At 40.9% G+C, this 25563-nt stretch overlaps 1 protein-coding gene across 1 annotated transcript in view; it reads right to left on the minus strand.

The window, feature by feature from the left end:
* Nucleotides 1-25563, minus strand: part of CDH2 (cadherin 2) — a 1080070-nt gene that overhangs the window by 509391 nt on the left and 545116 nt on the right. The window lies entirely within an intron of this gene.

A 25563-nucleotide genomic window follows, 5' to 3' on the forward strand; every position in this document is an offset into this window, starting at 1 on the left:
TGTCTGGACCTAGTGTGAATGGGACCCACAGGCAAAAGTTCACCTGTTGTATCTATCCATCATGACAGGTTTGAGTAGATATGTCTGTTACCTGAGTACTTGGAGAATACACTGAGGACTGTAGCATTGTCCAGCGACTGGTAGAACAAAGTGTTTACAGTGATTTTTCTCCCACTCTGTTACTAACACTCACAGATGACCTGCTATATTTTAGTTGGGAATGAGTACTGTGTGTGGGTCTAGGGAGAGAGTGGGTTGGGATTTGGTATGAGAGGTAGAGGGAGGGAAGCACTATGCTGAGTTACAGCTGTTCCCTTATGAAGTCTCTGCCCTCAGTGTTCCCCAAGCTCCCTCCTCCCTTAGGTCACCCTGACATTTAGTCTTGAAACTTTTTCACGTATATCTGTTTGCCTCTGTCTTGTTTTTGATAGAAGGGCCAACTCTTATTAAGGCAGTTTCTACTATATTTGGTAAAGGAGTGAAACAGATCTTTCACAGACTGCATTACCTTTAATTTTCTATTTCCTCCAGCTTCTTAAACATCTCTTCAGCAGAGGACTCAAAAGTTAGCTCTTTTTCTTCTAAAGAGGCACCAAGGAGGTGTGCTTTAACCTAGCCTGACATGAACATGGTATTTAGCTAAGCATGTCCAGCAATAACTGAACCCTCTGCTGCCATTTTGCCAGATAGCCACACTTGACAGACTGTCTGTTAACCTTTTCAAAGGTTACAAAAGTCTAACACTTCCCCTTTCACAGACTTATCCTCTTATCTCCTCAATCTTGATGTTCAGTTAACAAAGGAGAGCCCCCCCCCCCCCCCACCGGAAGGTAAACATATGGGTTTAGCCGTTCATTGCCCTGAAGACCATGCTTTCTTCCAAAGGTATTCTAGTACTTTACTTTCCCTGTCAACAGAAAGGGATTCCTGGTTGAAGCACCATTAGACCCCTTGCTAGAATCCATGGACACCACTGCTGATCCAGCTATGCTGACCATGGATACCATAACTGGATCAGCAACTGGATTCTTGCAGAGGTCCTTACAAAAATCAACAACCCTTTAAAAATGGTTGGACTCCCTGACAGTAGGTGGTTGAGAGTATGTTTCAAAAGATGCACTGATTTGTGCATCCATCAAGGTTTCAATCACTGCAGAAATAGCTAAGGGTCTTGACTCTGAATTTTACTACATCTTTTCTGGGGAAACAAGAGTAATCCTTAGACTCCCAGCTGCAAAAAAATATATAAATAAATAAATTATATATATATATATATATATATATATATATATATATATATATATATGGGTCCCCTACTATTTACCGAAACGCCGATTCGCCGACAAAGAAATCACCGACACCAAACGACCGACAACGCAGTTGACCGACAACGCAAAACACCGAACACCATAACACCGACACACTACACGTAAACGACACAGTACACTACAGGACATATCCACTAGCCCTAACCCAAACCCTAACCCTAAGGTCCGACACTACCGCACACTCTCCCTACCTGCACCCTAACCCTAACTCACTTACCCACCCCTAACCCCAAGCTCCGACACCACCGCACTCTCCCTACCTGCACCCTAACCCTAACTCACTTACCCACCCCTAACCCCAAGCTCCGACACCACCGCACACTCTCCCTACCTGCACCCTAACCCTAACTCACTTACCCACCCCTAACCCCAAGCTCCGACACTACCGCACACGGGTCCCCTACTATTTACCGAAACGCCGATTCGCCGACAAAGAAATCACCGACACCAAACGACCGACAACGCAGTTGACCAACAACGCAAAACACCGAACACCATAACACCGACACACTACACGTAAACGACACAGTACACTACAGGACATATCCATTAGCCCTAACCCAAACCCTAACCCTAAGGTCCGACACTACCGCACTCTCCTACCTGCACCCTAACCCTAACTCACTTACCCACCCCTAACCCCAAGCTCCGACACCACCGCACACTCTCCCTACCTGCACCCTAACCCTAACTCACTTACCCACCCCTAACTCCAAGCTCCGACACCACCGCACACTCTCCCTACCTGCACCCTAACCCTAACTCACTTACCCACCCCTAACCCCAAGCTCCGACACTACCGCACACTCACCTATCACACACCCCAACCCTACATCCCTCACTATTGCACACTTACCTGTCCGCTCCCTACTCCTAAATCCCTCACTATCGCATACTTACCAGGTCGCGCTTACACATTCCCCTTGTCGGTCTTCCGGCTGTCGGGATTCCAGCGTGTCGGTCAACTGCGTTGTCGGTCGTTTGGTGTCGGTGATTTCTTTGTCGGCGAATCGGCATTTCGGTAAATAGTAGGGGACCCCCGCACACTCACCTATCACACACCCCAACCCTACATCCCTCACTATTGCACACTTACCTGTCCGCTCCCTACTCCTAAATCCCTCACTATCGCATACTTACCAGGTCGCGCTTACACATTCCCCTTGTCGGTCTTCCGGCTGTCGGGATTCCAGCGTGTCGGTCAACTGCGTTGTCGGTCGTTTGGTGTCGGTGATTTCTTTGTCGGCGAATCGGCGTTTCGGTAAATAGTAGGGGACCCATATATATATATATATATATATATATATATATATATATATATATATATATATATATACACACACACATATTATTCTGTTGAGGGTGTCTCCAAATGAGAAATCCTCTGTTGAGGAAACACAGAACAGGGTGTGCTTATAAGGAAAGATGGGGGGACAGCTGGTCCACATAGGACAGTTCATCACAAAGCCTGATTCTTCAGTAAAGGGAACATTTCCTTTTTTTATAGTAGAATTTCCTGACACTTACGGTTATACTGATAAAGGCTACAGGTTCTTGAGAAAGAGTACAAAGTCCTGAGCCAGCTTCACCGGGTCTTATGAGGGAGCCTGGGGGGTGGGGGGTGGAAGGATGCCCTCCCCCAAGCCTAAGACTGAGACTTGGATACCTTGGACCAGCTTTTGGGAATGATGGCTACATTTGAAGTCTCTGGTCATGGTTGAGCAGAGCTAACTTCTATTTTTGAGCATCAGATACCCTCACATACTACAGTTGAGAAAATACCACCCTTACCCTTGGTTCTCAAAATATGGGTGTCAAAAACAAATGCTGCTGACATGCATGTGGATTGTCTGACTGCTGCAGGGTTTCAGCTGGTGAAGATGAGCTTTGGTTTAAGTGCATACCAGCTTCTTGAGGGGCATAACCAAAGGTCATGGTCCAAATAGGTGTCAAGAGCCTGGAGCTACAAAAGCACTTCACCAGACCTAATGCCCTTGAGCCCAGGGTGGGCTTTGGACTCAGTGGGTATGCTTTCTTCCTTCCCTTCACTCTTGGGGACTTGTCTTTTCATTTTAAGGGGCATTTGTGGACATTTTGGCTGATGCCATAGCAGCCCTGGAAGAAGTATGCATCCTTCTGCTTTAAACAGTCCTGGAGAGATTTGGTTCTCCACTTAGTGGTCTTCTGGTTCAAACTAACAGTCTTTGTGCAGGATTTTCTTCCTAAATTTCTTTCAAAATGATTTGTTGATTTTAGAAACTTCACATCTACAACCCTTACATGCAAAAACTCCTAAGCTGCAAATGAGTACAAAAGTATAGTAACATTTATTTCTCCAAAGGCCAGGCCAAACTAAAGGACAGATGACACTCAGACTTGCATTATTACATGAAAATTCTCCTTCTGCAGCAAGAGAGAACTAAATGTGGAACACATTCATCGTACACTGCAGACATGCTGACGTCTAGGTGAGAAAGTATTAACCCATCCTGGAAGAGGAAGGGTGACAAACTCCGGAAGTTGAACAAGATATCACTCCTTTTGCAGCAGAGGTCCCAAGTGCAACCACTGGTTTATCTTCATAAGTCCGACAGCCACATCCTCGAAACTGCTGCCGCGAACTGCAAACTGCAAATTCCCACAACCGCGAAAACCCAAGCACCGAATTACAAAATCTTGCCTCCCTTTTGACCCATGGTAGCACTTGTTTCAGCTGTGGAGCGATCAGAAATATCAACTTTTGACTTTTTTTTTGAAGGTTAGCGAAGTCAGTGGGACGGAATTTGTGAAAATGGTTCTTGTATCTGCACATTCAAGGGATGTGCTTTCAACCAAATGAAGGTAAACCGTTACCACTACTGCAAAAGAGAAAAATATGAGTAAAATAATAACTTCTCCTCGAAGATGCAGTTAACAGTCAATCGTGACAAAGGAATTTATCCAACTTAATTTCTTTCTTCCCAGACAGGATTTTCAACAGTACTGCCTCTGTCCCATGAAGACCAATGCTGATCTTGTTCCAGTATTCCATGGAATCTTGGCTGGTAACACCTTTGGAACAGATTCCCACTTCATGGCAAACAGAGCACCTCACTGGTCCTCTTCAAATGCAATCTGGACGACTGGATGGGTAACCGTAAATTCACCTCGGGGGTTCCACTTGTGTCTCTCTTGGACACGCGCAGTAGGTGCTGATTGTGGAAATAAGGGTAGAACTTAGATAGGCTTGTAAGGGCCCTAGGGCCATTAGCCTAGTAAGTTACTGTTGTTCTGCTAAAAAAAAAGAAAAAAAAAACCCAAAAAAATATCCTTGTTTCCCGCCTTTTCTGAACTAGAGTAGTCCAGATTTCAGGTTTTGCTGAATTCTGGGCTGTAGTACAGTTCCTGTGTTGCCCATATCCTTACTTGGATAGGAGGAAGCTTCTCTGTTCACTAGTGAGAGTGGGGAGCTTTGTGCAGCCTATCTGTCCCTGGAGGAGTGGTCCCAGCCCAGCAACTAGTAGCTTATTGGCCGTTTTGGGCTAATTCCTATCTCTTTCAAGTTCCCTGCCTTAAAACCCGCATTTGCTCAGTTTTGAGCTTGTTTCAGCCTCAGCACAGTTCCTCGTGGTCCTGCAGAGGGTTACAAGCAGCAGAGAGACAAAAAGAGTGACTTTAAACTAATTAAGTATTTTTTTCTCTGCCTTTCTACTTGCGACTCCATATTCTCGCTGAAAAGCAATTTTCTAGCTACTCTAAGAACTGAAAAAGCTTTATTTTTGCATTTTACTCTTTTTGCACTTCTAAAACTCATTTTTGAGTGGTTTAACTGTTGTAGGCTACACACTCAAGTGCGCTAGCCTGTTTAAAGCATTTACAGCAATTTTTTGTTAAGTTACTGTTGTTCTGCTAAAAAAAAGAAAAAAAAATCCTTGTTTCCTGCCTTTTCTGAACTAGAGTAGTCCAGACTTCAGATTTTGCTGAATTCTTGCCTGTGGTATAGTTCCTGTGTTGCCCATATCCTTACTTGGATAGGAGGAAGCTTCTCTGTTCACCAGTGAGAGTGGGGAGCTTTGAGCAGCCTATCTGTCCCTCGAGGAGTGGTCCCAGCCCAGCAACTAGTAGCTTATTGGCCATTTCGGGCTAATTCCTATCTCTTTCAAGTTCCCTGCCTTAAAACCTGCATTTGCATGGTTTTGCACTTGTTTCAGCCTCAGCACGGTTCCTCAAGGTCCTGCAGAGGGTTACAAGCAGCAGAGAGACGAAAAGAGTGACTTTAAACTAATTAAGTGTTTTTTTTCTCTGCCTTTCTACTTGCGACTGCATATTCTCGCTGAAAAGCGATTTTCTAGGTACTCTAAGAACTGAAAAAGCTTTGTTTTTGCATTTTACTGTTTTTGCACTTCTAAAAGTCGTTTTTGTGTTGTTTAACTGTTGTAGGCTACACACTCAAGTGCGCTAGCTTGTTTAAAGCATTTACAGCAATTTTTAAGTTACTGTTGTCCTGATAAAAAAAAAGAAAAAAAACAAAAAAATATCCTTGTTTCCCGCCTTTTCTGAACTAGAGTAGTCCAGATTTCAGGTTTTGCTGAATTCTGGGCTGTGGTATAGTTCCTGTGTTGCCCATATCCTTACTTGGATAGGAGGAAGCTTCTCTGTTCAACAGAGAGAGTGGGGAGCTTTGAGCAGCCTATCTGTCCCTGGAGGAGTGGTCCCAGCCCAGCAACTAGTAGCTTATTGGCCGTTTTGGGCTAATTACTATCTCTTTCAAGTTGCCTGCCTTAAAAACCGCATTTCACGATTTTGCGCATCTCGCAACGTCGCACAGCGCCATTGAAGCAATTTTTAACTTTTCTCGGCTCAACAAAGTCTGCTCTTCAATTTTTCCCTTAGAACTAGTCAAACCCTCTAAGTCAGCACTCAACTTTCATTCTAAAGCCCAGCACTTGCCCAAATTTCTCAGTAAGCACTAACAAACTTTAGCACTACACCACCTTATACTATCCAGAAGTACAAGGTTCCCTATTCGTCCATCCCAGACCATCAATAAATCAATTCATTAAACTATCCAGGCATGTCCAAAGCGCAGTTTCAGGTATACTCTCCAGTCCAGCTGGTGAATCTGGGAATCTTGAGACAATGTTACAATTGCCTTATGTACACAGACAACCCTCTCATCCTTCCAACAAACTCAAATATATGTGAGAGATACAACTATATAGCCAAACTGGAGGCCAAGCTCTCTCAACCCAAGACTGGCACAGCCAGTCAAGAGGAGAAGGTAACCACTCACACCACAAAACCAGTCTCACACAGACCTAACGCACCAGCAAACAAGACACATAAACTCACAAAAACATACTCGGAGGCTCTAAATAAAAATCTGCCAAAGCAACAGAGACCTCCAAAGCAGACATCCAAGCAACCACTACCCCACGACAACTATCACGTATCACATATATCACAAAGTCAGTGTGCCACAAAATTGCAGCCCCTAAGGCTAAACAACACACCTAATACACTTGTAATTGGAGACTCTATTGTCAGGCAAACTGACGTCCCACTCACCAGACTGAACAAGGAGAAGGTCACTGTAAGCTGCCTGTCGAGAGCCAGGATCCGCCACATAACACAGGCACTCAAGTCACTCCACAGCAGGTACAAATATGACTCTGTCATTGTCCATGTTGGTGTGAATGACCTGAGACGTACCTCCCTGGACTACATGAAAAGAGACATAGAGGAGCTCTCTGATCATGTAGCCCAGGCTGGTATGACCCTGACCCTGAGTAACATATTGCCCTCACCAAGAATTATGCCACAGTATAAAGACAAAATTATCAATTTTAACAATTGGCTAAGCTATTGGTGTCATTCAAAGGGGATCCAGTGTCTGTCAGCCTGGGATGACATGCTCGACAAGCCATATTGCTTCGCCAGGGACGGCTTGCACCTGTCACCCTTAGGCTTTCAAATACTAGCTAAGGCTCTTGCCACCCCAATAGTGCCTTTTTTAGGCAAGGCTCAAAAGACAAACCCACCTCCATAGACAAAACCAGAAACAAAAAACTAAGGGTAATGCTACTCAATGCCAGAAGTCTAAACCTCAAGATGCACGCACTCGAGGCACTCCTCAGTATGGAGAAAATCGATATCTGTGCAGTAACGGAAACCTGGTTCAAGGCTCCAGAGAGCACCCCATCACTACCAGGATTCAACTCATACCATTCTTTTCGACCCCAGAACTCGGACCGAAATACTAAAGGCGGGGGAGTATCCATTTTCATCAAGGATACCCACACCTCCAGGTTAGTGGCACTGCACGAGGCAGCAGAGACCATCCAGGTGCAACTAACAGTAGGTAAAACTGCTTTTCAGTTCATAGCCTGCTACAGATCACCCACCTTGTCTCAGGACCCCCACTCGGCATTCCTGAGAACACTGGAGAATATGAAGGTCTCACCAAACACCATGAAATTGGGGGATTTCAACTACCCAAACATTGACTGGGAAAACTACTCAAGTCCCAACTCTTTTGCCCAACGGTTCCTGGAGTTTATAAACTCAAATGTCATGGAACAACTAGTCACCACTCCCACAAGAGGGGACAACATATTGGACTTGGTCATCACCAACATAGGGGCTCAATGTTCCACTCCAGAGGTAAATTCCTCGTTGGTAAGATCAGACCATAAACTTATCACAATGGACATCCACATCCCGGCCCCAACCCCAGCCAAGGAAACCACTGTGAAAAATTTCTCAAAAGCAAATTTCACACTTCTCAAGACAGAGGTGGAAAGTTTCAAAGCCCCCGGGCTAATGGAAAATGCTACCCAAACTGCAGAATCCTTTACAAATGCACTCTATGAGCACCTACAGGAATGCATGGATCGTGCCATCCCAAGCAAAACCAAGACTCACTCCTCCAAAAACAGGAGACCAGTCTGGTGGACCCCGGCCATAAATAAGCTATACAACAGAAGGAGGAAACTATTACATGACAAGGCAAAATCCCAAAAAGGGAAGGCATCCTTGATCAGTACTAGCAAGAAACTTCGTTCCCTCATAAAATCATCAAAGGCCAGCTTCGAAAGAAAAACCGTCAAAGACTCTAAAGATAATCACAAGGTGTTCTTTAGCTATGTCAAGAATCTGGGTGGCAGCTCTCAGATCTGCTCTGAGCTGGTGCAAAATGGCACAAAATGCACTGAACTCACTGACATTGCCAACATCCTGGCGGACAGATTCAGTGCAAACTTTATCCCCCCTTCCCCCCCAAAAGGGCCAGTGTCTATCCCAGAAGAATGCAGTCCCCCAGACATCACAAACACACAGGTGAAAGCAGCCCTCTCCAAAGTAAAAAACACAGCATCAATGGGACCGGGTGGTATCCCGGGCTGCGTCTTACACGAGCTCCAAAACGAACTAAACCCTCACATAAACTCACTGTTCCAACAGTGATCCTGCTCCACAAAGGTGGCGCCACAATGGATCTCGGGAACTATCGCCCTATAAGCCTGACTAGCCTGGTCTGCAAGGCTATGGAGTGCATCATCATGGATCTCATAAACAAAGACATTGGGAACCTCCAAACACTGGACCCCACCCAATTCGGCTTTGTTAATGGCAGATCTTGTCTCTTAAACCTAGTTGACTTCTTTGAAACAGTTACCAAAGCCTTAGATGAGGGAAAGGTAGTCCACACAGCCTATCTAGACCTCGCAAAGGCCTTCGACACAATACCCCACTCTGGCATCATAAACAAGCTTACCAGCTTAAATATCAACCCATATGTCACATGATGAGTTGCAAACTTGCTCAGGGATAGAACTCAGATGGTCAGAGTCACAGGTGCCATGTCCGACTCTAAACCAGTTACAAGTGACGTCCCACAGGGCTCAGTCCTGGGACCCCTCTTGTTCGGTATATACTTCTCTGAGGTACAGGCAAACACGGGAGGACTGTGGCTGACAACGTTCGGAGATGATTGCAAACTGGGAGCCATAATCGACTCTCCGGTTAACACAAGCATCCTCCAGAAGGGCCTTACGGAGATGGATACCTGGTGTCATAGTCATCCCCTTTGGGAAAAACAACGTGCCCACAAACTACCACATAGGAGGTAATCCACTAAGTACGGAAGAAGTAATTAGGGATCTGGGGACCCAAGTACACAGTAACCTCTCCTTTGACAATCACATTGCCAAAGTGGTTAGAAAAACCTTCTATATAGCCCACCTAATCACAAAAGGGTTCGCATCTAGATCAAGAGAGGTCATTTTGCCCCTCTACTCATCGCTCATCAGGCCCATAATTGAGTACAATGCCCCATTTGGGATGTACCTTACCCGACACCTGCAACAGCTGGAGAGACCTCAAAAATACCTCACCAAAAGGATCGTGGGGCCTCAAACAGATGCCCTATGCAGCTCGACTAAAGAAATTCCAGCTCTACTCAGTTGCTTACCGCCTACTCAGAGGCGATCTCTGCCTGACGTACAAGGCCGTGTCTAACCCGGAATTGTTGGACATGCTCCACCTCAAGAAAACCAGATCCATTAGAGCTACATGCTCCAGGGATTTAAACCTTAGCACAACAATAAATAGGACATGCTGGAGGGATAGATTCATATCCCAAAGGCTTCCCGCGCTTTGGAAGAGAATCCCAGTCCATGTTAGGCAGAGCCCCTCGCTGACCCTCTTCAAGAGAAATCTTGATGAGTGGATGGGAAATTGTAAATTTGCTCCTGGGATCACTTCTATGGCCCTGCTGGACAGAGGCTGAGGAATCTAGTCTAAAAGAGAGGCGAAAGCCAACACATTCTGGCTAGGCTTATAAATGCCCTAGGGCAGATAGCCTAGTACCTACCTATGAACCTATGAACCTTTGAACTTCCTATGGTACATGAGGCACACACATACAGCCAATGCTGTATGCTGTACAGACAATACAATCTTTATTTAGTTCTTCTGGCTGATGACAGTGTTCTGCATCTCAAAACAGCACTGCATTTCTGCCTGTATAATTTCTTGTTGTTTACAAATGTCTATTGTTCTGTGAGCATTGCTAGCATCTGTCCATTTGAAAACCACAAGCTGCTGTAACTGTTTCCCCATATTTTGTCTTTTATTTTTACTTTTATAAGGAGGAAAATCAAGGAGTCTTTAACAACTAAGAGAAAAAAGGCAATACAATGGCTGTTTAAAGGACAACAAAGAAGACTGAAAATGTAAATCCACCCATTCCAGTTCAAATTTTGAAAGAAGACTTGGAAAGGCTGCCTCCCCCCCCAATGCTGTTTTGGGGTGAAACACCTTATAAGAAAACGCTGGCCACATGGAAAAATATAAAGCAATTTCTACTGAAAAAAAAAATGCCAAAACTTTACCAAGTAACAACGTTTTCCATTTTCTGTCCATAACTGTCCTTTCATTTAAGCTACTAGGATCAATTAAGAAAAGGTAGGGATTTATAACAAGAAGGAGAGGACACAATACTTCTCAACATCTTAGTGCAAGAAATATGGAGAAAGCCACAAATAATGGGGGGATAAAGGCCCCAAAAGGGACTCTTTTTAAATATTACTCTTACAACCTTCGAAAGTTGATAGAATAACAGGTTATGCATTAGGATGAGTTTTCTGAAGGATATGAAGTTTGAAACGGAGATGTCTGCCACTATTTTCTGACTTCACTCTTCAATGATTTGCCAGTGATTTGCCAGAAAACCACAATTTTATGAGAAACAGACCAAAAATATGAGGCAAAAATATGGACATTCTGTGAAAATCTGGGCAGTTGAGAGGTATGAATTGGACACTGAAGGGTAGAAATAATGAGCAGGAATAAAGTAGGAATAGGCAGAAAATTTGGCACAGGGGAAGCAAAAACCTGGTGAGAATGACGGTGGATAAACATACGACAAATACTGACAAGAAGAGGAACTTACACAATTACATTAGGAGAAAAAGCAAAATGCTAAACAATGAACAAAGGCGATCAAAAAAGCTGGCAACATACTGCAGCATACAATTCACTGTAAGGAGACACCTGGATGAAAGAGCAAAAATGCTCTTTGAGATTTACAGTTTCAAAGTACTTTTCAAATGGAGCTGCATAATGGTAAATGGAAGGGCCAGAAAAAAAAAAAAGCAATAAATGTTGAATGCTCTGCTTGACACTGACTGCCCAGTGAAACACCACATCTCCGCCAAAATGCAATGAACGTGTAATAGGCATATGCAAATTCTACTTTAAAAAAATGAAAGAAACAAGTAAAAACATTTTTTTTACATCTCATTCTTGCTTAAAATTATCATCCACTTCATAGGATGAGAAAGAACCAAACGCAAAGCCATAAAATGTACGAGCTAGTAACAGTTCTTGGAATTAACAAACACAATTAATGAACCTACCTATTAATCCAGAAAAATATCTAAATAAACCTCAATCAGAAAAGTATTTCTGAAGGGGAGTAAGGTCACTGCTATCCCATGCCAGGATAGCTTTGCCCACTCACTCCCTTACTTAAATATAAAACTCCATAGGTCATACAACTGCAAAGAAAAGGGCAACACCCTGTAACTGTGAAACACAAATCATTACACAAAACCCCACTGTACCAAAATTCTTCCAACTGAATGGATGAATGAATGTATCAATCAGTTGGTATATTAGTAGGAACAGTGCAGGAAATACAAACTCATTATGTAAATAAATAACTACAAATTTATATGCATGCTTCTATTTTCTACATACTTGTACTTTTAAGCAATTTCCCTGATTTTCTCAGTGCTGTCACTCTCTGTATTATTCCACTTGATGGAAATGCTATTGCAGCAGTACAAAAGCATAACAGTCAGCAAACTGCCAATGTGAAACCTCTGGGCAAAGCCCACATTACCTTTGACTCAGTGCTCCCATTCAGCATTAACACTAAGCTGCTCACTGACACAGAATCTTCCAAAGCAAACACCTATTGTTTGCCTGGTGCTCTTGAAAATAAAAGAGGAAAAACTGAATATGCTAGTAACTAAAAACAGGATTATTCAGAATTCATGACTCATCAATGGTACAATACCTCACTATCAGTTTTGTTGCCATGATAAAATATCAAGATAGGACAGTGTTGCCATATAACTAAGCTGTTCGCAATTACAGGGGGAAAAGTACCAGCTAAGTAGCTCGGTTCTCAAAGTGTTACACAAAATCACTTCTTTTCCTACAGAATCTGAAGCTCTGCTTGCTGCATAACCCTTCTGCTTTTTCTTAGACTGGATTATGGGGGTTCTGGGTACAATTCATACATCCACTCTTTTGACACTGGTTTACAGTGTTACATGTTAACAAGTGTAACACATAAAGATATAATCAGTTAAAAGAATTTAAAGTTTTTATTTTTAAGCGATGATGAGCATTACATAAGCTGAGGTTGTACTTCCTAAGAAATACACTAACGCAGCAAGATTATCAGCACAGTACACAAAGATTTCTACAGCTTCATCTGTGTTCTACAAGCTTTTTGTTTATATGTCACAGTTAGTTGCACAGCTCAGATTAATCTCTTATCATCGCTACAAGGGAGAATAAGCAAAGTTTTAAAAACTAGACAAATAAAAGCTGTGAGTGTAGATTTCAGGGCAATGATATGGTCAGTCTCTGGTAACTGGAACTCTCTGCTACAACTAGCCTTAGCCTCCAGAAACTAACCTATTTTATGTTACCACTGCAAGCAGGAACCAGGTCAAGCAATGCAAGTCTGAAAATCTGAGTGCAGGCCTGACATGCCTTGTTGGGTCTACAAATCAGATGAAGAAGCATTTATGAATGTTTGCTGATGAACAGGAGTACTACCAAATGCTTTAGAGTTACAAAGATCCTTGTCTTTTGAAGTCATGACCACAACACTGTGAATCAAGTTACCATGAAGCAAGGCAAATTTCAATAGCACAGATACATACAAGCCTGGAGTCTAGTCTCTTGAAAGCATCCAAAAGGAAAAGTGATGAAATGCAAAACCACTTCAATCTAGTATTCTTGGGGTAACTTGCTCCACCAAAAGCATTTGTAGCAGAAGACAGATAGCTAAATAAATATTTTTTCTTTTATTTATTTTTACTACACTGGATGAGAGGCGGAGCAAATAAGCTAAACAAATATAAAGAAAAACAACAAAACAGAATGGCATTAAATTCAACTTTATTTATTTGATTTGATTTCCTGGTAGGTGAAATGGTTCTAGGACCCCTTTTAGCCAAGATCCAGGCCAAAAGGCAGTGCAACACTTTATTTATTTATTTTAGTTTTGCATTTGCTAACCGGGTTAGTCCGACTGGGTCCAGTGAGCACTTTTTCAATGGAGACTCAAGGAGAAAAGCTCCAGGAAAGTAATTAGTAAAATTAGTAAAAATAAGAAAAGAAACCTAACAATTCAAGTTGTAAGACACTTAGTACAAAAACAGAGAAAGAGAAATATACAACAGGAATATTTACAAGGCAAAAGTAAGTATTTTGAAAATGCAGTAGCAATATGTTTGAGAAATTTTGTTAACATTAAGTTATAGACAAGGAAATAAAGCAATGCTTTAAAATAAAAAATATTTTTTAATATGTAATATACAATTCAGAGTAACATCATCATGACATAGTACATCAACGATGCATTTAATAGCATAAGTATTAACTGCAGTTATAGAGTAATATGTGTAGACAGTTTAGATAGGAAATACCAGGCAGATATGTTAACTGAGAGAAGAAAAAAAATTAACTAGGTTATTTCCTGACAAGTACAGATCCATGCATGTTGGAAATTAATTCTTAGTTGCTTTGTGAATTCGCAACTTTTGGTAGTGGAGCGAAGGGACAATGGAAGTTTGTTCCATGAGTATGCAATTGAAAGACTATAAAGTAAATTTCTAATATTTTTGTTTGGTTTGGTCACCTGAAGCAGGTTTTCTTGTGTGCTTCTGACTTCATAATTGGGTATGTAGAGTGTAAGTATGGATGTAAGGGCAGGGCAGGAGTTGGGGCTATTCAGGATGCTATGTGAAATTTGTAGCTGTGATATTTGAAGCATGTGGGGGAGCTCAGACCATCTTAATGCTTTTCAGGGATATACAATGATGGGATTTGTAGCTATTACTGGCTGCAAATCTGGCTATCTTGTTACAGGTGGCATCTAGTTTGGTTAACAGATTATTTTGGAGCTTAGTAAGTATGGGAGCAGCATATAGCAGGGATGGTAGAATAAATGTTTGAATTAGTATAGGTCTAGATTTGTTAGATATACATTTGTTAGTGTGGTACAGAAGACCTAGTTTTTTATTAGACTTTGATACAGTTTAAGATATGTAAGTTGAATTTTAATTGGTCGTCTATAAAAACACCAAACAATTTACTGTTTGAGTAAGCGGTGATAACTGTATTATCTAAGGATGAGATGGTGATGTTTTCTTCAGCTGGACTGAGGTTTTTTGGAAGGAAAAGGAGAAGCTTGGTCTTTTTGGGGTTGAGAAGCAGGTTGTTTTCAGTTAGCCATTGTTCTACTAAGTACAGAGACTGCTGCGTGACAGTGTGGAGATTCTGTATATTGTCGGAGGTGTTAATAATTGTGGAATTGTCTGCATACTGTATTACGGTACAGTGGGGGCAGGAGACATGGAGGTCATTTGTGACTGTATTAAAAAGTAGGGGGCTCAAGATAAAGCCCTGGGGAATACCCGTTCTTAACAAGATGGAAAGGGGAGAAGGATGTTTGCCATTTGATGGACTGATACCTACTTGAAAGGAAGCTGCTAAACAAGGAGGTAGTGGAGGTAGAGAATTCTAGGTTGGAAAGTTTATTTACGAGGATGAGATGGGAAACAGTATCAAATGCTTTGGATAGGTCAAGGAATAGAGCTAATATGAGTATACAACTCCAAAGAACAAAGTAAAACTGAAAAAGCAGCAAACCAAAGACCAGGAAGGAACTGGGCCACAAAACTTATAAGCTTTTGTTCGTTTAATAAAACACCACAAACTTCATCAGAATAAATACAAACACTTGAAACCACCCTTTAAATACTTGTCATGTGCAAAAAAATCATCCAATGACAAAATGCTTCAAATAAATTATTTAAATAGCCACTATGATGTCATGAAAATTTAAAAATACACTACAAAATTTTTAAACATTGAATATGTATAAAAACACGAAAATGTATATATACAATAGTCAACAATAACAAACTAGTACACAGTGTTTCATCAAATAACGTCCATTTTATGAACAGCTTGGCTCACTACATGAAAGCCTTTGTAACTGAAGAAAACACTTGATGTTAATAGTTTCATTTAGTCCTGGAGGGTAGCCTGCTATTAAAGCTATCTGCCATTTAGTTTCCCTACATTCTAATAAGGCTTTAAAATTACCCACCAGAGGACCACAAACTACTTTATCTAAAACAAATGTAAATTTCTTAAAATTGTTACAAAATAAAACATGTCGTGCCAGTGCATTATTTCTGTCTTTGTTTCTCACTGCCAACACATGTTCATAAATCCTTCTACTTAGTGACCTGATGGTCTTGCCAATGTAAAAACTGGTGCAAGAAGTACATACTGCAAGATAAACAATGCTCGCACGCGAGATAAACAATGCCCACAGAATCACATGTAAACCTATCCTTTGCCCAAATAACTTTCTTAAAAATGTTTCAATTCAACAGAACCTGAATTGGCTATTTATCTACATTGCCTGCAATGACCACAAGCAAAAGTCCCAACAGGGTCATTTACTCCATTGTGTGATGTCTTAGAAGTAATTTCAAGTATACTTCTTATGTTACATACCTTTTTATAAGTGAACAAAGGTTCATTACCCAGGACTTTCACCAATTCAGAATGTCCAAGCAACACCTTCCAATTTTCCTTAATAACATCCATAATAATGTCCATTCCCTCTGAAATGGGAAATGGGAAGGCAAGCTCAAACACCTTGTTGTTTTGATTCCCTACTTGCTACACTACACTACACCACCTCCTTACCTCAGTAGTAAGACACTCTCCCATCCTTAACAAGACCCAACAATATAAACAGTCTTGTAATGTTCATGTTTTGTAGTGTAGCATATGCAATGTTTAAAAATTTTGTAGTGTATTTTTAAATTTTCATGACATCACAGTGGCTAAATAATTTATTTGAATCATTTTGTCATTGGGTGATTTTTTGCACATGACAAGTATTTAAAGGGTGGTTTCAAGTTTTTTTATTTATTCTGATGAAGTTTGTGGTGTTTTATTAAACAAACGAAAGCTTATAAGTTTTGTGGTCCGGTTCCTTCCTGGTCTTTGGTTTGCTGCTTTTTCATTTTTACTGATATGAGTATATTATTATCTCTGGCTTGGGCAATGATGTGTGTGAAAGATAGGAGGGCAGTGGTAGTACTGTGCAAGGGTCAGAAACCATGCTGTGTGGGTGTAATTAGGTTTGCCTGTAAGACATGAGTTAGTATTTGTCTATGTATACATTTTTCTAGTATCTTGAATAAGGGGGATAATATGGCAATATCCTGTAATTTGAGGGTTCTGTAGAACTTCCTCCCTTGTGGAGGGGTATTATGAAGAATTTTTTCTAAATAGTTGGCACTGTATTCTCTTGGATGAATCTAATGATAAGTACAGACAGAGGATAAGCTAAAGATCTGGCTGCATGTTTGAGAAATAATGAAGGGAGTTTGTCACCTGACGGAGAACAGGGCTTGACTTTGTTAAGAAGTGTTCTGATGAAGGAAGTTGCTATGGGCACTAAGGAGAAAGAGGGAGGAGATAAGGTGAGAGGTGGAGTCTTAACATCGACAGTGTCTGGTTTAGTAAACCTTTCTACTGTTTCGATGAAAAAGTGGTTAAGTAGAGTTGCAGTTTCGCTAGGTTTGTTAGGGAAGGGGTTTGGTGAAAAGGGGTTCCCTGGAGATAGCAATTTGTTTATTGAATGCCAGAATTTCTTCAGGTTGGAATGTGGGTTGCTCAGAGACTTTTGACAGAAATTGTTTTTGTCCAGTAGGACCTGCTTTTTTTGTTTGGTTGCGAACATGTTTATATAAGTTCAGGTAGAAAGTTAAGTTGTTATTTTTTTCCATGCTCTCCAAGCACTGTCTCTGTTGTTTATAAGGGATCACGTTGCCTGGTTTAGTCAAGGTACATAATTATATTTTAGCCTACTTTTTCTACTGGGAGCCAGGGTGTTAAGTGTTTCTAGGAATATATTGTTGAAGCTTTGGACAGCCTCATCAAGGGCTAATGTGTGTAGGAATGACCAGTTTACAGTGGACAGTAATTAGTTTAGGGTGACAAGGTTGTAGTTTTTAAGGTTACAAGACTGTTTGTATTGTTGGGTCTTGTTAAGAATGGGAGAGTGTCTTACTACTGAGGTAAGTAGGTGGTCACTAAGGGAGTTAGGTAAGGTGGAAGGAAATGATAGCACTGGGGGTTGGATGCTAATATCCAGTCGATGACTGAGCCGTTCTGGGAATGTTTTGCCGGTGCATGGGCGATGTGATCAGCTGGCTAAAGCTATAAATGTTTATAGAGTAGCTAGGGGTGGCAGTATTAACAAGGTTCCAGTCAATATTCACATACCTGAAGATGATGGTTTCATAGGGAATGGATATAGAAATCCAAGAAAAAACTGCTCGAGTATGGGAATGTTTTTAACTGGGGGTATATAGATGGCTGGAATGGCAAGTTTGTTGTGTTGATTTAGGTTACAGGTTGCTATAAGTATTTCGGCAAGGCAGAAATCAGGGATAGCTATTCAGAGGGGGGAGAGAGACAGATGGTCAAAGAAGACTATTGCTACTCCACTACCTTTTTTTTTTTTTTTTTTTTTACTTCTATCCAGTCAAAGAATAACCAGGGGAAAAAATTTCACAGTTTGTACTATGAGTTTTTAGCCATATTTCAGATAGGGAAAGTATATCTGGGTTATATTGAGAAATCCAGGCATGAAGTAGGGTGTTTTTATTGACGATACTTTGCATATTCATTGACAAAAAAGATAGATTTTTGGAGGCTTATATTAGTAATGAGTTATTTCTGGGGCAGTAATGTGGGAGTGGGAATAGGGGTAGGGTAGGGGAGTGGAATGAGCCCGTGCACAGCAAGGGCGAACGGAGTGGGATGAGTCAGAAAACCAGACCAGGCCAGCTTCCAAGAAAACAATCAGGAAAACCAAGTTCAGTCAATTCCAGTTCAGTGTTCGCTGTATCTTCCTAATAACTAGAAATGTTGCTCTACTAATCTAGTACAGTGTGGTGACAAGGACCATCACTTCTACAAGGAAAACATTACAAGTATGGGCTGCAGGTACATAGGTAAACCTTCTCCAAGAGAAAGAAAGTAGTTTTAATCAACTGACCTAGGAGTACAATAGGAAGAGAAATGGGGGGACCAGTAGTGTGCACTTAAAATGTTACACTAGACATTATTTAAAAAAAAAAAAACACTTCAATATATAAAGACTTACAGTTAGGATTCTGTCATCAGTTACAGCAGACAAGAATACCAAAAGTCTAATTACTTGCAATAGTCTCAGAATTATATTTCACATCACTTTAGTGAATGTTAAGAAAATCAGCAAGCACTTTGCCTCGGAAAATATGCTATAATGTAATGGAAGACAGACTCTAGAAAAAGAAATGTAATGGGCAAAAAGGTACTATAGTACAAGACCAGACCTTAACAACACTTAGAGGGGTGCTTAACAATTAAGTCTCCCCAAGTGCTGTTAAGGTCGGGTCTGCATTAAAAGTAGACAGTGGTGACCAGTAAATGGCAGCAGCGGGACATGAAACAGGCTTCATTTCAACTCATGTTTCTGCCTGCTGTCTGTTAAATGACACAAACTACTTTGGGTACACCTGCTTCCCTTACCCAGAGAATACGCAAGGATGCCAACCACTTCTCCACTGCTTTATCCGCTTTTTGGTCGGTACAACACAACCGGTTTTTTTTTAAACTTACTTTTGCTAATTTGTAGTACACATACAAGATAAATCTCTATGCACTACAACGAAGTATGACTGGATCTACTATCAAAGTTAACATTATGTGTTCTTGACGTGGATGCCAAGATTCACTTCTCTAGCTCAGCTCTTGAGATGAATTTCTTGGCACCCACATCTAGAACACATAATACAGAGTGTTAACATCGGGTCTTTAATTGTAAGTATGTTATTATGTGTTTGAGACTTGGATGCCAAGAAATTCACCTTAAGAGTGAAGTTCATGAGGCAAATCTTGGTATCCATTTTGGGAACGCATGATATCAGGTAATGAACAATGAGACCAGATCATAACTCTTTGTAGTGCATGGTATTTTATCTAGTCCATGTACAACTACTTACAGAAAAAAAAGGGGTTTGAAAGTCAGTAAAGCACTTAACAAATGCAGTACCATAGACAGCAAGTAAATATAACTGCAGGACAGTCTAAAAGAACTGTTACAGTCGGGTCTCAGGCAGATAACAGGTTTATCTTTTTTTCCGATTGTTTAGCGAAACCAGGGTGCTCCATGCACTAAACAGAAGATTATGACTGAGTTACCTATCATAACCTGCATATATGTGTTCCAGGCATGGATGCCAAGAAATTCACCTCTCAAGCGAAACTCCTCGAGAGGTGAATCTTGCCATCCATGTCAAGAATACATAATACAGGGTTATGATCAGTGAGGCAATCATAATTTTTTGTAGTGCATGGAGCTTTATCTCTTCCATGTACTATTAGTTACAATGAAAAAAATCACTAAGTGTTTTGCCGACTATGAAATCCGTAAAACACATAGCGGATGCTGTCAGGAAAGGCAGTGTAACGCACTCCTTTATACACTCACCTTTCATGCCTCTCTACTGTCTAGATTTCTGTTCCTCATAAAATCTGTGCTTTTTGAGCAAACCACTGAGGACTGAAGTCACTAAATAACAAAATACATTTGAGTTTCAGAGATTGTAGTCTTCAGAGTATGCAGGCAAACACATTCTGTTATTCTAGCAACCTTCTAAGTTTTTTTACAGGAAGTTAGGGACACGTTAAGGGTACTAAGAGAAAGTAGAAATTAATGTTTTGTTCTGCCAATGTCATTTTCTTGTCAGCGCAGGCAAGTTTTACTGCCAGGTGCTAGACCCACCTTAACAACATAAGCAGGGTGCTCTTAACAATTGTTAAGGTTGGGTTGTGTGCCACTCTGGCGCTTTACTGGTTTGTCTTTTTCTGAATATTAGAGGGTAATCAATACACTCCATCCACTACAATTATGTATTTATTGACATTTGTTGACCGGAAAAGTCCACTGGGTCAGAAACCCATTTTCAGTGGAGGCCTGGGGAGAAAATCTCCAGCTGCAGTTCAAATTTTTTACAAGATAATATTTACAATATGAAAACAGTGTACACAAATTTTTATACAGTTTCCTAGAGATTAGTAATACACAGAGAAGACAATTTTATACAATCTGGTTAGGTGTTAGTACACATACAGTAATTTTAGTGGCATTCACTGTATGGAGGGAAAAAAGACAGTAGATACATTCATAAATTGTTCATTTATGCACTTTAACACATGGGAAGTTTAGGATTTTGCCTAATAATGATTACAGAGACAAAACAGCGATTGACATACCTTAACTGATGTAAAAAAGTCAATGAAGTTCAAAGAATTACAAATTATTACTTGAACTCGAAAAGAGTCATACTAGTCAACAAAATCTTAGAATTTGTTTATGGTGGTCTATAGTCCTGGGCACAAGGACAGATTTGATTGTTAAGAAAGTGGCTTTTTAAGCCAAATTTGAAGGTTTTTATGGAATCAAGTTGTATAATAGAGGGGGGTGGGGACTGGCGGCCCAATTACAATCCTGTAAATTATTATTATTTTGTTATTGTCATTGTTTTGTAGTTGTTGTTATTATTGCTGATCTCCAATCAGCATATAAACACTTACTGAAAGTGTGTTCAACCAACTTAGCCAGTGTGTTAAAAATTATTTTGTAACTAACTGAAGTGTTGGTCCAGACTTCTGGAACATTTAAGACAAATGTAAAATTAAAAACAGAATAAAATTACCACTATTTAGGTCAGATGATACCGTATGGGCTTTAAGTTGCCCTGCTACTGGTCTGTATGAAGTGACATTGGATAAAGGACTTTGTTTATGAAGCATGAAGCAGCAGCTCTCCATAAAGTTTGAAAAAAATGCCAAATGTCAATGATACACTAGAAAAATCTTTAATGGCACAGCAATATGTTTTAAAAATCCAAAATAAATTCCACTAGACTGTGCCCTATCAAACTTTGGGATAACTCTTGAACATTTTTTTTTGGCGAGATTAATTTATATAAATATAAAAACAGTACCAAATCCATTTTTTTTCAGATTTTTTTTTATTCTGGAGAGTCTTGGCCTTGTACTGTAATATTCAACTGTAAATGTTGCAAATGCATCTGCTGTTTTTACAGTGAAGAAATAAGTTTGTCTTTAACCATGAATTTCTTGACTTTGCTTTGTTCTTCCCAATATTTCTGCTACATTACTGTATAAAAGTTTTTGATAATTCCCACAGAACAACCTGACATTGTTTTAACTTGCTCTGCCACTGTTTGTTACTTGTTTACCCTTATTTCTGAGGGAAAATTACTGCTCATATTTAGTTTGTGAATAGTCGTTTGTTCCCTTGCCGAGTACTACTTTTAATCATCATCAAATTGTCACACCTCACATGTGATCCAAGCAGCATACCACTCAAACCATCAAAGTAGCAGGTTTAACACTCAAGTGATTCATGCAGCAGCAGTTTACCCCAATGTAATCCAGGCAGCTGGTTTACACCTCACATAAATTCAAAACTATGATTACAACATTTAGGTCAAAAACCATCAAGGAATACTGATTCCACTAGACCAGGGTCATAAACCAATTTCCTGGCACAATTATCAAGATTTAATTTAAATGAATTCAGGCTGTCTGATAATCTAATCCATACAGGAATTCTATTCCAAAGAGCAGAAAGCCTTGGGAAAAGTTTGCCTTTATCTAGTTTTGAATTAGTTCATCTGAAATCTGTGTCTCAGAGGAACTTTACCATGACATAAATTTATATTTAAACTTGCATTTCAGCATTGAGTCATGTGATCTAAGCAGCAGGTTTACCCTGATGTGATCTAATCAGCAAATTCACCTATCATTATATGCATAGCCGGCCTTAGGCATAGGCCAACTAAATGGCCGCCTAGGGCGCCGCTTTAGTGGGGGCACTTTACCAGTATTTATTTGGTGTAGGTAGACCAGGATGGGGGCACTGGGTGGTGTGGTGGAGGATGCCGTTGTGCCCTCTGCCTAGGGCACCAGTTGACCTAAGACAACTCCTGATTATATGATTCAAACAGCATATTTACCCCTCACATGTGATCCAAGCAACAGGTTTACCCACAATGTGATCCAAGCAACAGGTTTAACTCTGACGTGAGCCAAGCAGCAGACTTACTCCTCCCATGGTCTAAACAATAGGTTTACTCCTCACACATAATCCATGCAGCAGGTTTTACAATGATGTGTGAATTATGCAGCACATTACTGGTCCCCCCCCCCATTTCTCTTCCTGACTCATCTTCTCTAGACTGGGTAGTAATCCTCTTGCATTGAGAGCAAGACATTTTAAATAATATTTGGGAACAGTTCTGCAGTACTGTAACACTGTCATATTAGAGATGCTATTGTGGCCCAAAGTTGAGGATTCAGTTCTTGATCTACTGTATATTACCCTGCCTGGATCCTTCTGTGCTTCTGCAAACAAAGCAATGGTGACAGTGCAGTGGTCATAAAAAAGTGTGCCAATCACTGGAATTCTGCATCTGTACAGTTTGTATGGCTCAAGTCAAGCAAGGTGTGATCCCCGACGTAAAACTGAATTTGTTGGTTCATGGGTTATTTGTATTAATTACAGTCAGCCAGAATGCTGAACAAAAATTCAGATATACAAGAACAAACTCCTACCCTTGCCCAGGATATCAGGGAAAACAGCCTGCACCATTCTCAGTTATTCTGGTAGACTGATCATAAACATGTGTGCCCAATAAAAAATCTAATGTTACATTTCAGGGGTTAGGGATAGCAAAATATTTTGAAAGAAGTACAGATGAGTGGCCTTACCATAACAGCAGATACTCAAACAGAAAGATCAGAAAGATCCGTCCTGCAATAATATTTATTATCCATAAACTACAACATAGGCGGTAGTATACTTAACAAAGAAAGTGTGATAAGAGACCTTGGGACACAGGTGGACAGTAGTCTCTCCTTTGATAATCACATCGCCACAGTAGTCAGGAAATCCTTCTATGTGGCACACCTCATCACAAAAGGTTTCTCATCCAGAAAAAAAGAGGTCATTGTTCCCTCTACTCATCACTCATTAGACCCATTATAGAGTACAACGCCCCTTTTGGTATGTACCTCACAAGACATCTACAACAACTGGAAAGGCCACAGAAATACCTCACAAGGAGGATTACCGGCCTCAAACAGATGCCCTACGCAGAACGTCCCAAAAAACTCCAGCTTTACTCCGTCACATATCGCCTACTCAGAGGTGATCTCTGCCTAACATACAAAGCTATGTCAAAACCAGAACTGTTGGACATGCTACACTTAAAGAAATCCCAATCCCTCCGAGCTACATGCTCTAGGGACATAAACCTTGTCACCACAATAAACAGAACATGCCGGAGGGATAGATTCCTGTCCCAGAGACTTACCATACTCTGGAATAAACTACCTATCTATATCAAACAAAGCTCCTCATTAGCACTCTTCAAGAAGAATCTTGATGATTGGATGGGAAATAGGAAATTCACCCCGGGGATCACCTCTGTGGCTCTGCTCGACAGTGGCACAGGAAAATAATTTTCTTGGGTGGCAAAAGCCAGGGTACCTTTTTGGCTGGGCTTGTATAGGCCCCGATAGCCTAGTACCTACCTATGAACCTATAAAAAGTAGCCAGACGTGGATATCGGCTCTTCCAATCTGGCTTTCAGACATCCCAAGAGTACGGCCAAACTCCTACCCTTGCCCAGGATATCAGGGAAAACAGCCTGCACCATTCTCAGTTATTTTGGTAGACTGATCATAAACATGTGTGCCCATAATGGAGGCATGAGGTGACCTTTCAGTCTAACAGCACTAGATGTCCCTGAAGAGATTGCTTCCTTAATTTTCATTACGGTAGCAGTGAGAACCTGAAGATTCTAGAAGGGCTGAAAGGATAAGGCTAAAGTGCTGATGTCTTCCATTTTGTGAAGAGTTAAGCATGGGGAAGAAGGGAGGAGAATGGAGTAAGACAAAGATAAAAAGGCCAGGGCTCCCTTCCTCCTAAAAAGAGAAGAGAAAAGACCCATTCGGGTCTCCTTACCTCTGTCGCATCCTCCTCTACCACCTCTCCTCCTCCTCCATACTAAAAAAAAATTGAGAAGCGGGTTACTCTTACGGGGGGAAGGCAGAAGGGAGTTTATACTGCAGTAGTTATATGGAGAGCATAGTAAAAAAAAAAAAACTGCAGAAATCCCATAATAAGTCACAGCTGCAGTAGTAGTTACTATGCATGAACATTAACACATTAATACCGTGGACTGTTAACCACCAAAAGGGACAGTGCTGTTCCTAGTATGCCTAAAAATAGCAGAGACAAAGCCTGCCTTGCACCTAAATTGAATGATGAAAGAAATGTTGATAATGGTGAGACTGGTAATCCAAGTAGCTGCCTCGCAGGCATTCTCAGCTAAAACATTCTTGAACACCATGCAATTAGTCAGTCATTTTGACACATTCACTTGAACTCAGGCTATGCTGCTTCCCTGGCATGAACTACATGAGACATTGGTCAGACTGCCTGAAGCCTTTTACTCTTTCTATATAACACTTCAGTTGTTTATGCACAAATGTCGAGTCCACAGCTGAAAAACGTTTTCCATGATAAAAACTTGAGGGATTCTGAGGTACTAGGTTTGTGAAGGTCTATGGCTATCTTTTCTACTATGATGCTGAGGTCTCCAGGTGAAATCACAGCCTTCCTTGGGAGTTTGTGATGCAGGACCCCTTTCAAGAATTACTTGACTGTGAAGTGGGTAGGCAAAGGGGTCCTCAGAGAGGCAGACTGTAGTAACTGAAAGATGTACCTTAGATGCATTGAATAAATCACTGTGGAGCAGTTTTACTTGATACTGCA

Source organism: Protopterus annectens, chromosome 3.part0, assembly GCF_019279795.1.
Source record: "Protopterus annectens isolate FY-2018-M chromosome 3.part0, PAN1.0, whole genome shotgun sequence".
NCBI classification, from domain to species: Eukaryota; Metazoa; Chordata; order Ceratodontiformes; family Protopteridae; genus Protopterus; species Protopterus annectens.